Source organism: Equus przewalskii, chromosome 29, assembly GCF_037783145.1.
Source record: "Equus przewalskii isolate Varuska chromosome 29, EquPr2, whole genome shotgun sequence".
NCBI lineage: Eukaryota > Metazoa > Chordata > Mammalia > Perissodactyla > Equidae > Equus > Equus przewalskii.
In genome coordinates, this window is record NC_091859.1 from 14,666,931 (window position 1) to 14,681,084 (window position 14,154).

Consider the following 14,154-nt stretch of genomic DNA (forward strand, 5'->3'; position numbering starts at 1 on the left):
CATAAGCACCATTTGTGACAATATGGATGGACTTTGAGGGTATTATGTTAACGGATTATTTTAAATCAAATGTTTCATCACCCACAGAACAAAACATAAGCTCTTAATAGGTAAGTTCTGAAGTTTTAAACTCAAGGAACCTCAGATTATAATGAACTTTAAAAATTCCTGAAATATATGCAGAATATAATGTAACTTTATTTGTGAAATATCTAGTTTCTAAACTTGAAAATCAAGACAAAATCCTGTTAAGCTCAAGAATCTATCGCAGACTTCAGTATCAAAATGGATAGCTAAGCAGTGACAATTGTAAAGCTAATCAAATCTTCCCATTCTATATGTATATATTTACAGACTACATGGAAGAATACACCCCTAACAGTGTATTACACCCAGTGGTGAGAGAGATTTAAAAAAGCATTCAATTTTTCCCACATTAGTCAACTGCATTTTTTTAAAAGATTGGCACCTGAGCTAACATCTGTTGCCAATCTGCTTTTTTTCCTTCCTCTTCTCCCCAAAGCCCCCCTAAGTACGTAGTTCTAGATTCTAGTTGTAGGTCCTTCTGGTTGTGCTAAGTGGGAGGCCACCTCAGCACGGCCTGATGAGCAGTGCTAGGTCGGTGCCCAGGATCCAAACCTGCAAAACCCTGGACGGCCGAACAAGAGCACGTGAACTTAACCACTCGGCCACAGGGCCGACCCCTCAACTGCATTTTTAAAAAATCACTCATTACCTTTTATGATAAAATTTATTAAAGTCTCCCTTTACTGGTCCACATGTTCAGTATTCTGCCTGATGCACAAGAATCAATTGGGAAAAATCATGTCCCAAAGCCAGTCCTTACAGTGAACTTACCTTGGAAATCAGAAAGCAGAGCAAAAGAAGACAACAAAGGACGATCATATAAATGAATCTTGGGAAATATAAATATATTAAGAAAGATCATTTATCATTATTGTTTTTGAAGATGTTTTCTCTGATGAAGTCAAAAATTGGCTTCCCTTTGAGTAGCATCACATACTCAAGTAATATATCATTTTACAAAGGCATAAGTTAGTTCTGCTTCAATCTGAGCCCACAATGTATTCATCTTTAAAATACATTAAAAGATAAACTTTAAGAATTTGAATTTAAAATTTATTGTAGAAGATAAATTTTTACTAGAACAATAAAAGTAAACTAAGATGGTACTGACAGAAGCATTAAAAAAAAGTAAAATTTCTCTGTGATTATAAAGTTACCATACCTATCAAAAGATCAATCCTTTTCCAGTATAATTAAGTGATGTTCCTTCCAAAAGTACCTGTGATATACTAAGCTGGCATGAAAACTATTATGTAGCAATGTGGATGTACTAGCCCTTATAAGGGTGACATTCTCTTAAAGTTTCATAGGACTTTATGAATAATTCATTGGTTTTGTAATCATGTATTTTTATTATCCATATAACCTGCTTATTCAATTATTTTATTTTACCTATTACTCTGACAATGATCATAAAATAGGCCTATTTATAGAGAAATATCCTTATGAAAATTTGAAATGGATCAATGGATTCTCTCTTTTAGTGATGTCATTTAAACTTCCATGCCATGTTTCAGTCTCTGCTATGAAGACAGCAGTGGCCCTGTCTGCCATATTGCGAGTCAAAGCAGCTATTAGCTGCATTGTCTTTACTCTGTTTGTAAGTGGTGGTAAATGGAATGTTTTGATAACTCAAGTATCCTTTACATCATTTCCTAACTTTTCTCCAAAAGTAATCCAAACTTTTTTTATTTAGTCTAAACTTCTCATAAAGACATTCCAGGCTTTTCATAATTAGGCAAAAGACTTTCTTTTCAGGAGCAATTCATATCACTCCCTACTATGGATCTTTTATTCCAGCCCTATCAAATTTCTTGCCACTGTACAAAATGTGAAAATGCCCTGTTTCTACCTTTTTCCTTCTTAATGAAATCGCCTATCTCTTCAGTGGTTGTCAAAAATTACCTCTTAGCTCTCATGTTTGATATTCAAATATCCTATTCTGTGGGGAGCCTTCCCATGATGCTATCCAGCACAATTGTCTGCTTAGGGTTTTTTCTGTGAGAACCATTAACTATCACGTACAGTTGTGCAGTTTGTGCACTGCACAAAAGTACCCCGGGGAAAGAATGATGACATAAATCCAACCAGTACTCCACTTGTCAAGTCTATGTTGTAGCATAGCGCTGCATTGTCCTGGAAAAGAGGAGGGCAAGGGGAGAAGGAGAGGGGCATTTTTTATACCCAAAGATGCCATCAGTTTTCTGAACCATCTGGTGATAGGACCACCTTTCCCTAGAGGGAGAGCTTGTCCTAATTTATGCATCTTAGAAGAAGTGGGGTTCCTTCTTCTAACTCACACAAAGTTGGTACATAGGCTAGGTGCAAACCTTGCTGTCTATAACACCTCTTAGTTAGCTGTATATAGAACATTTTTCTCAGATAAATTATGGCCTGATAACAAACTAGGTATTTACTGGTCTTTGAATGAGTAGACTTCCAGTAACTACCCTGGAGTCAGGCACACTCAATAAGTGCTATATATTCAATGGATTATCCCTTTGGAGGACAAAACTGGGGAGAAAATTATGTCAAATTGAAGAACCGAGAATGAAACCCTTCCACCAGCACTCTCAGCATATTTAATTTATTTGGTTGTGATTTGAAATTACTCGTCATTTTTTTCAAAGCATCATATCCATTCATAGTAATGGTTAGGATGCCTTTGAATCCAGAAAATATCTACTCAAAAATAAAATTGATTTGTTTTAATTCTGTCTACATAATTCATTGGGATAAAATTTCCTTATTAGTTTCTTCACAGGGAGGACAAATGCCTCATTAATTTTAAACATATCAATCTGAGAATGCTATACACATCAGACAGAATAATGACTGACATTGTACAGGACACAATACTCTGCATACCAAAACCAAATTGCTCGTTATTCACTAAGAACAAATACACACCTTTATTTCTACTTTATAAGCTTCATGAGGAGAAATTCAATTCGATATTTAAACCATAGGGGGGCTGGAGGGTATTATGTGGTGGAGAGACTACCGTTGTATCATTGGCAATAATATCCTGCATAATGTGTACTATATACATAAAGAGCTCCCTAGTGAAAATACTCTTTTTACATTTAGAAATCATTTAACTAAGACATGTCTCTTAATTCAGCTCCTAGCTTGAGTCAACCCCATTGACTCTACTCGAAATGAAAAATATTACGTAGTTCAGTTTCGAATGCTGCTCTAATTATTCAAAAAAACTTAACGTATCAAATCAATAAAATTAATTCTTTTATTTGTTCTTTAAATGAATTTCAAGGTTTGATAATCTTTTGAGCACAGATGGGAGCCTGGGAAAGGCTCCTGGAATGCTGACAAAGTTCTATTTCTTCGCCTGTGTGGACCATTACAAATTTCTCTCAATGGTGTATTTTCTACACAAAATGGCAAAGTCATGCTCGTACACAGCTGTTCCTTTCCTCAAAATCTTCCATGGCTTACCTAACTCAGAATAAAATCTGAAGTTCTTACCGTGGTCTACAAGGCCCTCAAGATCTGACTCCTGCCTTCTTCTTATTCACCAGCCATACAAGCCACCTGAAGCAGGCTCCCACTGCAGGGCCATCCTGTCCCCTGTGCCTTCAGCCTTGAAAGCTCTGCTCTCAGTTATCATTATGACTCACTCCCTCACTTTATTCAAGTGTCTGTGTAAATGTCTGCCTTTCAGAGATGGCTGCCCATCACTCCTATCTTTTTATTCCTTTATTTTTTTTAATGCTATGTATCACAATCTGACAAATGTTTCAATAGTTTGTCATATGACTCCCTCCGCTACAATATAATCCCTAAGAGCGAGACTTTGTTTGCTCATTGCTGTATCACCATCATTTATAACAATGCCTATTACAATACAATGTACAATTTATACAATGCCTATTATAACAATGCCCAATACAGCAGGAGCTCAACAAATTTTTATTAAGTAAATGAAAAAATATCATTGTATTGATAGTCATATATATCTAGCCTACTTGAAGTTATACAGTTGAATTTAGCATCATTAAAGATATACTAGTATAGTTAAAGAGACAGAGAACTTAATTGACAAAAATCAGAATGTTTCGGCTTATCGAATCACGTGTGAACCTAATCTAATCTTTTAGCCATCGTAATACATGTACTATAATTTAGGGATTATTTTCCTCTTTAGTATATTACTAATACTTTGAAATGTAAATTTATATAGAAGGCTTTATGTACTTCCAATTGGACATTTTTGTAATACTTTTAAACTTTTGTCCTTGTTCTTAATTTTTGATGCATGTCAGAGAATGAAATAATTATGTAACAGAAGTGCTAGGAGAATGCTTTCTCCAGAGAAAACAAGTCATCTGTATAAGAATGCTTACTGTTTGGAATTGGAACAGTACATTTTCTGAAGATCTGTCCTTGTCATCTGCTGTGTGCCATTGAACGGAAGAACAAGTGTAAAATGCAATTTGTACACCAGAGATGGATTCCACATTACCTGTAACTGTATAACTATGTTCCCACCACTCACTTCTGTGATTACGTCTGTGTTAAGGGTATTTTAACAATGATGGCAATTATGTATTTCATTTCAATACTAAGGATTCTTGAGCACCAAGGGAAATGTTTCGGACTTTAGTAAAGAGAATCCAAGGAGAAATTCCATGTATAAGCAAATCCATATTGAATATATTTAAATCTGTAGGTTACAGCTTTGTTTATGAGGGGCGAAATTAAAGAAACTAATGATGTTAACGTATATCTCACTTCTCCACTTTTCCAAATAAAACTTATAGAAGTCACTATGTTTATTACACCTGGTTCAATCAAGCTATAAAATAAGTCCTTCCTCCAAAATTATTGTAGATTTTTGTATTTGAAGAAGGAAATGTCTTTTTTTGTCTTACAGCCATTTATTTATAAAGCAAAATTATTAGGCATCGAATATGTGCTGATACTTTATTGGGTGCAAGTTCATAAAGATTATTAAGACACAATTGCTGCCCTTTAAGGCACACAAAGCTGAGTAAACATCAGTCCCTCACTCTAAAGAGTTTATGGTCCAGTGAGAAGATAGGCATATAAAAATAAATATCACAAATGTCAGTGGAGCAGTAGCAGCATGCACAATATATTACAGGACCTCCAAGAGCCTGGGAGCTTCAGAAGGGCTTTCCAAGGATGCTTGAGATGTCTCACAAAATGAGTAAGAGTTATACAAATGAATGAGTAGTGGGAAAGGTGGTGTGGGGGCCATTTCACAGAGTACTGCAGAGAGTCACGGGGGAGGTAAAATGAGGCTAGAAAGGAGAGAGGGCTCACATCAGGAAGGTCCCCACGAGCCTGCAAGGGCTCAGACACTCAGCAGGTGACTGGCATGATCAACGCGTGGGTGGGTGGAGCACAGATGTGAAAGGGCACAAGACTGATGGTAGAAAAGCAGTCAGGAGACGTGAATAATTGTCCGAGAGAGATGATGAGGGCCTGACCAGGTTGGAGCAGTAAAAATAAAGGAGAGGACACATACATGAAAATATTTCAGAAAGTCAGTGAGGAGGACTTCTTGGTTTAGTATTGGAATGAGAAGACGCGTGAGAAGACAGGAAAAGGAATAGATAATTCATATGTTACTGAAATATTGGTGGTGTAAGAGAATTGAACAGACATGCAGCTATATACCGTCAATAGCTGAAGGAGATTGGACTGTTCAAAATATTTGCTGCTTTCTCCCTCTGGGTGAATTATCTATTACTAGCTGTTGACATCAAATTTTGTCCTGTGACTTGCTTTGGCCAGTGAAATGGGAACAGAAGATACATGGTCCATTTCCAAGAAGAAATTTTAAGAGCAAGCGCAAGGTTCTATAATGTTCTATTTTTCCATCAAACATGAGGTCAGTAAGGTCTCAAATCAAGGCTATTCCTTTGTTTGTGGTCCAGGATGAAGATGATGTGTGGAGTACAGCCTTGGAGCAGAGCTGCCACTGACTCCAAATGCACCTGTAGCATGAGAGAGAAATAAACGTTTGTTGTCATAAGCTACTGTCATTTCTGGGATGTTTATTTCTACAACATATATGAGCCTCATTAATTCAATAGCCATCCTAATATTAGTCTAAGAATAAGTACTTGTCTAAACGACTTATTGAGGAATAAATGGAGAGAGCTTGATAGGAGCTTAGAGTCCATGAGTGCTGATGTCAGGAGCAGAATTGTAAATCATCATGAGGCAGGTACAGAGGATAGCGGCTAAGGTTTGACTCAAGTACCTTCAAAGAAAAATGCCTGCCCTGAAGTCAGAGTGGGCTTAGAACCCAAAAAGAAAGGGTCCTTACTTTCCATGACAGCACTGGGGTTTAAAAGGCAGCAGCAAGGTAGTCTAGGTGAAGATGAGAATAGACAGTAGGTCTTCTGGGAAACGTTCTGCAACTTGAGTGCAAGCAGAACACAATGCCCAGGATGGATATCAATTAATGGTAAAATTGTACTTAGCCTGTTTCACTTCATGAGACTACGCCTTTCATCAACTGAACATACAGGGTTTATCTCCTGACCTGCACCTGCAACACAACAAAAGGTAGTCTGGGCATTTTATAAACTGCTCGATGGCATATGCTGCAAGGTAGTAAACAGAAAGGAAGTTTGCCATGGAGAACGAATGGATGTAAAGTCCAAGAATATAGTCTTTTCAAGAAGGTTCCCAATTCTGTCTGCTACATTCTTCTGTGTAGAAGTAGTAAACAGTTATTCAAGATAGATCATAGACATATTGGGATATTTGAGAATTTACAAAATGTGTGTTACATACACCTTCGTCTAGGAGGCTACCTGAAGATGGTGCTGTAAAAAGAAATAGGAACTGGCCAAAAAGTTAGGAAGATATGGCGAGAGAATTAGTCCAAGAGAAGAACATGGAGTGAAATGGTACCAGGAAAAATACTGCACTGTATTCCCCTGAGCTAGCAGGCTCTGGTTGTACCGCTAACACTTCAAATCAGCCGCTGTCAGATGGTAGCACAAAACATTAATTTGTTGAGGAAAAATCACTCACGAATTGCTGCAACACCTGCATTATTTTCTTAGTCACCAGTCATATATGCGTTAATTGGCATCACAAGAAATATGAGTTGTTTGGCGTGACAAGAAACAGAAACAGACTGCATTTAGTATTCTTGTATGTGTATGTTGTTTGCATAGTGGCATCAGACTGTAAAATGACTACATTTGCTTTTTGTCCCTCAACAATATGTTCTTGAGATTTATCCAGATAAACATAGATCTAACTCATTCCCTTCAACCACTGAATAGTTTCCAATTATATGAGTTGTTCTGAGAGTCTCTCTTTTTTCTTTTTTTAAAGATTTTATTTTTTTCCTTTTTCTCCCCAAAGCTCCCCGGTACATAGTTGTATATTCGTCCTTGTGAATCCTTCTAGTTGTGGCATGTGGGACGCTGCCTCAGCTTGGTTTGATGAGCAGTGCTATGTCCGCGCCCAGGATTCGAACCAACGAAACACTGGGCCGCCTGCAGCAGAGTGCACGAAGTTAACCACTCGGCCACGGGGCCAGCCCCAGAGAGAGAGAGAGAGAGTCTCTCTCTTTTAAGATGTGAGTTTTACACTTACTGTGATTAAAAGTATATTTCAAATTATTTCTAATAATTTGTACTTTCTATGACACTTTTTCTTACTTTGTTCTCCTTTCTTGAATTTTCATGTTTACTCTCTAACAGTTTAAAAATATGTATGTCATTCCTATTCTTTCATGTTACCTCTTAATTTTGCAGCATACTTGGTGAAGACAGAGTTTGTAAACAACACCTAAAATTAATCATTATCTCTGCCCTCAAGCCAAACAAGACAAGGACCTTAAACACGATTTAACTTGTCCCTGAACTCCCCTGCACACCCGTTCCATTTTATTGTTAACCAGATCTTTCTATTCTGATATCAATTTGTTCACCTATTACTGCCTTCGCTCTTACAGTAAATATTTAGGCTTGACATTTATTTTATTACTTTATTTGTACACTGTTACTGCACACATTTTACCCCTTTTTTTTCTTGGTTCATTTCCTTCATACTGTAGTAAATCTTCTAGCAGGTTTTTAGTGAAGGTCGGTGGGGAATAAACTCTTTGAGTCTTTGCATATCTTTATTTTACTGTCACTCCTGAACGATGATTTAATTGGGAATTGAATTCTAGGTTGACAGGCATTTTCCTTCAGCTCTTTGTTTGCACGCATGTATTTTTGTGGATGAGAAGACTTCTGTCAACTTAATCTTCCTTCCTTTATAAGCAATCTTAATAGTCTCTGTTTCTTTTAAGATTTTCTCATTATCATTGATGTTATACAGTTAATTATTTCTTCTCTCAGTGTGCTCCTTTTTTTATTTATCCTGCTCAGTTCTCAGTGAACTGTTCAATCAGAAGAGTTATATGTTTCTTTGTGAGAATAATAAATTATTTCTTTAACGATTTCTTCTTCTTTACTCTAAAAATTACTTTTTTTAAAAAATGCCTATTAAATATATATTGGAGTTATCAGTCTATCTTTGGTTTCTTATCTTCTCTCTCATATTTTGCATTTCTCTATGTTATTTCTGTGTGGTTTGCTTGCTGTAGCTTTAAATACACAGTTTCTCTCCTACTGAGGAGAGTTTCTCATTCATCTCGTCTGTTGATCTTCTTCCCACCAAAGGGTGTATTTTTCATTTCCAAGACTTATACAATTCATTCTTTGCACATCTGCCTGTTCTTGTGTTGTAACTTCTTGTTATTCATGCAGGGACATTTTGTCTCTTTAAGAGCTATATACATATTTATTTTAATACCTTTTTCATGTAGTTTCAATATTTCTATTTCTGCATGCTTTAATTATCATGTATACTTTCTCTGCAGACATTTACATAATGGTGAGTTTTTTGGTACGCTTTTCATTTTGTCAAAAAAAGTACTTTACCCTGAAAGTCTTTCCTGCTTTGTGGTTCACACTTGCCTAGATCCGCCTCGCCAGGCAGAAATGGTAATGACATATTGGGCAGTAATTCCGTGCAAACATAGGCCAAGCTCCCGATTCCACTTGGAGATGGCTGCCTCTCTTTCTTCCCCAAATCCCAGAACATAATGCAAACCTTCAGCTCTATCCCTATTTCTGACCAAGCTTTGAGGTTCTTTCAAAACTTGAGTCAAATCTTTACTTCCCATAGGCCATATGGTTACTTTGTATTTGAAACTATGGATTTTCTTTTTCTGTCCTTGGAGATGTTTCTCTTGTTTTTGAGCATAACTGTGTATATTTAACTGATGTACACTTGTGTATATATGAGTATGGGTATGGACAACTTTCTATGCATTCAGAACAGAGAGGGAGAGAGAAGATTAAGTATCTGTTCACTCTGTTGTGCTAATCAAAATTTATATTTATTGAGGGCCAGCCCGGTGGCACAGTGGTTAAGTTCACACCTTCTGATTTGGCCACCAGGGGTTCACAGGTTCACATCCCAGGTGTGGACATGGCACTGCTTGGCACACCATGCTGCGGTAGGCGTCCTACATATAAAGTAGAAGAAGGTGGGCATGGATGTTAGCTCAGGGCCAGTCTTCCTCAGCAAAAAGAGGAAGATTGGCAGCAGTTAGCTCAGGGCTAGTCTTCCTCAAAAAGAAGAAAAAAATTACATTTATTGATTTTTAACATTTAGATTTAATTTATCAACCCCACTCCATCTCCTGGCACTCCCGACTAACCTCATTATTCTTTATTTTTTTCCCCATAGCGCTTATCACCATCTGACATGTAAGCCCTTTGAAATATTTTTTACTATGCGCATATTTTATTTTGATAAAAATAAAGCAATGTTGTTAGATACAAGTGAGATGAATAGGGAGAAATAGCAGAAGAAGGAAAAATGAAATGGAAAAACAAGGAGAAGAAAGAAATCAGTTTGGAGCATTTTGTTTTGTTTTTGTTCTGACTTTTTTTTAATATTCCATTTAAGAACCTAAAAATTTTTATTTGTAATATGCAGCGTTAGGGAGCCTAATTATGATGAGGAAAACGTTATTCAAGCAATCAAAGAAGTTAGTATTGTTTGCTCTTCCAAGAAGGAAAGAAAATTCATGGAAGAGGGAATAATTAAACATTTTCGAAGCACCGAGAACACTATTGTATCTTGCACCTCAGCAGGCCAACGACAAAACAATGATATTGATTCTTTCTAACACAAACCAAGGAATAATTTCTCGCCGTAGAATAAACAGACTCATTCCTAACAGAAATCGAGGATCAATTTTTGTTTACAACATTGTCTTGAAAGAGGAACTGTCCTTTATTTCCCTCAGTTCTCAGGATCTTAGGGCAATGGCCCTGATGTTGCTGAACAGAGACGCGAAAGCTTGCTAAGAAAGGCTGTGGAGACGCGGAGGGATAATATGTTTGTGAAGCCTGCTCCTGCGATTCCTATAAATCACCTCAGAGAAGGGAGTGTTGTGGTGGCAACGGACAGGTGGAAGATCAATACTAAAGTCTATCGATTCATCATGATCAATCCGTTGGAAAGGTCTGTTCTGGAGCATTCTGACTATATTCTTTCTGATTTATCTATAATACTGAGGAGGTAGGCATTCGCTGTAATCACTTGTATAATTTATTTCTCTATTGAAACTTTTAGTGAAGTCATGACTATTTAATGACACTAGAGAAAAAAAAATAGGCTTTAAAATATACCCAGTATTGCCAACGAAAATGCTTAGATGGCAAACAGCGCAGTTTCCAAGGTGAAAAGTTTTATTGAATAAATGCAGAGACAGCTGTTTTCAGAAAATCACATTTTCCCCAGTCCCGAGTGAGACATGTTCTTACACGACAACATTAATAGTCACATTGTGTTACTTGATTTAGTGCAACATAATGCAGTGTGACTAATGAAACCTGATGGTACAGACTCATGTAAGAGAAAAATCCATCACCTAGGAAATGTGAAACAAAGTCGCACTTTTCTGAAAACAAAGGTTAAATAAATCAAAGTTTCTGAAGAAAGAAAAGTCAGGCAAAAGAGAGTTTATTTCCAAAACACATTTCAATCCACCATTGCAGTGATCCCTGGGTACATTTGGGATGGGAATAGTAATCAAACATGAAAAGCTGGTAAGCTGTTTGAACTCAGCAGTACTTAGTGCTTCCACAGTATTTTCCTCTGTAGTACCAATCTCCCGAAGCTATAGTCTCTTCATCAACCTTCAGTGCATTGCCCAGGTGACTGCTGCACAAGCCCAGTTGACAACCTATTGTCCTTTCTTCTTCGGCATCCCTGAAAACATACTTGGATATGAAGAGAGAATAGAAAATTACTTTTTAAAGTCCACCTTTCCCACGCTATTAATGAGGTAGAAATAATTGAAGACAAAACAGTTACTATAAGCCTGTGGTCGGTTTTGGGTTTTGTTTACCCATCTGTATGCTTTTCTTGTTGGGAATATGTATGGATCTTTATCTATCTATCATTGAACACATAATAGAAACAAAGATTGAACTTCTTGGTCAATATTTTGAAATAGCAGGAATTTTTATTTTACATCTCAAAAAGTTTTATTAAGAAATTTAGGGGAGTAGCCGGCCCAGTGGCATAATGGTTAAAGTTCGCATGCTCTGCTTAGGCTTCCCAGGGTTTGCTGTTTGGGATCCTGGGCACCAACCTAGCATCGCTTGTCAAGCCATGCTGAGGTGGCATCTCACATAGAAGAACTAGAAATACCTACAATTAGGATATACAACTATGTACTGGGGGTCTTTGGGGAGAAAAAAATAAGAGAATAAGATTGGCAACAGATGTTAGCTCAGGGCCAATCTCCCCCCCTCCCCCAAAAAAATGCTCTCATCATCTTGAGATATTAAGCTAAACATGTTGGCATTTAAAAAAAGAAAAGAAATTTAAGGGGAAAAAAGTCCTACAGGGGTATATTGGACTACATCACCAACACTAAAGTCATTATGTTCAAATAAAATGAGGTAATTTTAATATTATTTCAAGTATTTCCCAATCAAGGTCTATTCTCCATCTTGACCCCACAACACTGCAAGTTAATTTAGAGGATATTTTAAAGTCTAAATGCTATATAATTATTTGAAGCTCTTTTTATTTCCTTGATTAGACTAGATGCTCCTTGAGCCTTCTTCTCACACTTATTGCGCATCTACTTTTTTCTAGTTACCTTATATACATTATGCTATTTGATATGGCAGCACTGAAAGGTATGTGCCATTATTTCCACTTTCCAGAAGAAAAAGTTAAGGCAAAGAGAGATCAAGTGAGTTGGCCTCTTAACATAGCTAGTAAATGGTACAGTTATTTTAATACAAGTTTGTCTGGCTTCAAATATATGCTTTTGCATCATCTATAGAACAGAGTGCATGTAGTGTTAGAAGTGCTCAATAAATACTCAGAGTGATAAACCCTAAAAGTTGAACTAGATTAAAGTCTTCATTTACTTCAATGTCCAAACAAGCTACTGAACATCTATATAACATTTTAACAACAGGTTATCCCGTCACATGTTAGGATCTCATTTATTTAAGGTTATCTGAATAGACATTGGCGGGCAAAGGCTATTGGAGGAATTGTTCTCGCCACTAAAAGGTTATTAAAACTAACCAGAACTAAGCCTCCCCAGAAAAGTCCAGTCACATTTGCATATTCAGTTCCATGCAGTCTCTGAGAGTAAACTGATTTAAACTAGCACTGCCTGTGGTAGACTGCTCTAGTGGTGGCTTCTAATAAACCATGCTTCCTAGTATTCCCTTTCTTGTATAGCCTCTTCCCCCATGAAATCTTGGCTTGATCAAGTGACTTGCTTTGGCCAAAGGGTTAGTGGCAAGCATGATGTAAGCAGAGGCTTGGTTAAATCCTTGCACACTGGGCCTTATTCTCTTGGAAGCCAGTGGCCGTGGTATAAAGAACCTGGGCTCACTCTGAATGATGAGTGGTCACAGGCAAGCGACTGTGGAGGATAAGAGGTTGTCTTAGATGTGGCGGCCTTAGTCCAACTCTCAGCTGAACATAGTCACACAAGTGATCAGAGCTGCACCACATGGAGCCACCCAGACGAGCCGGTCAACTCACAAAATCTTAAGAAATAATTTATTGTTATTTTATGCTACTAAGTTTAGGAATGGTTTTTTATACAGCAATAGATAACTATTACACGGCCCTTCAAGGCTCTCACATCTATTGAAGGAGAGACTTCTACAAGTATTTAAAAAACAAAAAAAAGCAAAAATAAATATACTATGACAAAACTAGCTTTGCCTTCACCAAGGCATCCATGTCAAATTCCATTATGTATGAAAAGTTTCAGATCTTTTGACTTCTTTATGTGTCTTACCTTAGAGTGTGTCATTAAATAGATTGCTGGTGCACGTGATCCGTTTAATAAAATGATCCTGTTAAAGAGAATGTTGATGATGATAACAATACCTCCCACTTACTGAATGCTTGTTGAATAACTTATTGCTATTATGTTTCAGGCACAGTGGAAATTCATCTAACTTCCTTTAGCAACAGCCTAAGATATGTCTTATTATTTATCCTATTTTATAACTATGCAAATTGGGACACTGAGGTATTTTGTGAATTTGCAGAAGATTAGACAGTCACACTTGGCAATAGCAAATGCAAACCTAGGTATGTCTTGATCTAAAATTTGTATTCTTATCCACTACACTCTCTACAGAAACTTCTCAACTATTACTTTGAGGATAAATGGTGAAGGAATCTCAATAACATTTCCATAGGTAACGTGGGTTGTCCTCTGAGGGTTAAACTATAAAATCAGCACATAACACATGATATAAGAAGTAAGCAAAGTCACCTTAAAGAGACAAAATAAATCTCAGGCTCGAGCAAAATACGGTTGTAAGATAATTTATGCCGTTAAATACACCTAAGGACAGAGTGTAAGCAATCTGAAGAAGAAACAGACAGAATTAGAACTTGAGAAAGAAGTGTCAAAGAGAAACAGTGGTGGTGCCGATTTAGAAACTATTCTGGGGGAGGGCATCCTAACGACTATATTTTCATTTGATCTGG